This window comes from Mercenaria mercenaria, chromosome 4, assembly GCF_021730395.1.
Source record: "Mercenaria mercenaria strain notata chromosome 4, MADL_Memer_1, whole genome shotgun sequence".
In the NCBI taxonomy this organism is placed as follows: Eukaryota; Metazoa; Mollusca; class Bivalvia; order Venerida; family Veneridae; genus Mercenaria; species Mercenaria mercenaria.
Genome location: NC_069364.1, coordinates 77,315,357 through 77,317,931, shown reverse-complemented (window position 1 = coordinate 77,317,931; position 2,575 = coordinate 77,315,357).

Below are 2,575 nucleotides of genomic sequence, written 5' to 3'. Positions count from 1 at the left end.
CTGGTATGACCTCTGTCAGAGTGAAAAATCAGACTGGATTATTATCAATCGACATTTCAGATTCTAGGATCAAGTAACACTTGGAAAAAATGTTCAGTCCATATTGTTTAATAGAAATTTCTATTTTATGTTAATTTATACTTTAAATTATTTCAGAAGCAAGAGCTACAACTTATACTAATCCTCTTATGTCTATACATGACTCTACTACCCCGAACCATTTCAAATCAAAAGGGTGTTTGGTATAATTATTTCGTTTTTGTACTGTCCTGACTGAAAGAAGATTTGTCGGCAAGTAGGGAGGTAGAATATTTTACTTATAACTTCAACATCAATGTGTGGCTTCTTTTGTGGATTATTTGTCCTTGTCACTCATTTTGTGTTCTAAAGACTAGATGTTTTTTCTAAAAGTTGTCCTATGTGAACCTAGAAAGAAAACTTACAAGCTTTAAGAATCAGATCGAGAACCCTCGAAATATGCTTGACAAGGATGTTACTGTAAGAAGCAGATTTCTCAACCACTGTCATATTCAGCAGTATTTACAGATAGGGACATGAATGCCAAAAAGAACATTTCAGAGTTACTCTACATTTAGAAGAAAGTAAAATGTTTTAAAAGAACAATGACAGCTCGCTCCACTATTCGAAGGCAACTGTCGATATGAATGATTTTCGATTCTAGAACTGAAATAATGATTCAAGGATTATTTGACTTGATTCTATGGTCTTGCTTTAAACCCCTGAATAGATATAAGAAGTTTACAACCTAGTACCGCCCTTCGACAAGAGCAACTTGATGGTAAAATTTTAACCGTCATTTTCTTACTACAAAAAAGGGACATAACTTTGCCAAAATTAAAGTAAGTGTTACGAAACTTGATGCTTTTACATGGCTTTACAACCCTGAAGACATGTGAGAAATGTTAACCCAATGCTCCCATTAGTTTTGGAGATATCAACTTGCAAGGAAACAGAACAATATCTGTGCACATGAAAGAGGGCATAACTTGTCCAAAATTAAGGTCATGTGAATTGATGCTTTGACCTTCCTTAACATCACTGGACACATGTATTGAAGTTTCAGTCCAATATCTGCATTAGTTGCCGAGATAGTACCTTGCATGCAAAACTTTAACCAGCTTTTTCTAAGTTTAAACAGTAGGGCATAACTTGGCCAGAGTTCAAGTAAGAGTTATGGAAGTTGATGACATGTCCTTTACAACATGGAAGACATGTGTGAAGTTTCAATCCAGTGTCTGCATTAGTTTAAAAAAAAAAACTTGCATGCAAAAATTTAACTCTAAAAAGGGGTCTGACTCAAGTAAGAGTTACGAGGCTTGTGATATGTTGATATGACCTTATTTTACAGACCCGAAGAATTGTGTGAAGTTTTTACCAAACATCTTCGTTAGTTTGGATATACTAACTTGCATGTAAAACTTTAAATTGCATTTTCTAAGTCCAAAAGGGATATAATTTTGTCAAAATACATATAAGAGTAATGGGACTTGATCATCTGCGGTTAGGTGATGACCTTAAAAAGTAAAAATGGGTTTCAAATTTTTTAAGCAATATGTCTATAAATGAGACCCATAATTTACATAAGATTCGATCAAGAATTATCTATTTTGATTATTTTGGTAGGTCTGATGAGCGCAAAGACTTGTTTGTAAGTTTCAATTCAATATCATCTGTAGTTATTGAGATAAAGCCTTGATAGTAACTGCATCCAAACTTTTACAAGTGTACCAAAGACGCCTTGTTTAAAGTGTTAATGCATTCGGATACGATCACCCGACTTTCCAAGCTTCAGGAGGTGGGTAGAATTCTGGTGACACAACTACTATCGCCCGAGTTACACGAGTTATACTCGTGTTATACCCAGGGTGACTCGGGTTAGCTCGAGTAAGTATGCCGAACGCGCCCAGTACTGGGAATGAGGTAAGTGTATACCCACTGGCACCAGAACAGATAGAAAATGTCTCTGTACATGTTATGCCTTACCCCTAGGTATTCTATAAGAACCATGGTCATGAACGGGAAAATATACTAACCCGTTTCAGTCGTACTTTTTTCAACTTAAACGCTCAGTTCGGGGAATGGGTACCTAGTATATTGAACAAGCGATAATTTATCTTCCAACGTGTACCAGTCACATTGTCTCAATATTCCATATTGCTGAGATTATCAATATATTCTATGCTTTCGTCAACGTTACAGAAAAAACTTGCGTGAACTTCCCTAATGAACATTCGGTCTAGAGGCCACTGCAGTGTGCACATGTTTGGCAAATGTAAACAAACAAAAAACAGAATTATAAAAAAATCACAATTTCAAACCAAAACTCGAAATGATGAATGAAATTCATCTTGTATATGATTGTTAATTTGAAATCATGCTTTGGTCTACGTCTGTTCTGTTTATTTTATTCATTTTGCACATTTATGCTGCATTTTCACATATTATCGAACATGTGTAGTAAAATGACGATTGACATACATTTTCACAACAGCCAATCAGAATGGTTTTGTAATCTAGAACGGAACTTCACCAGGGAAGGCCAAGCAAGTTTTTT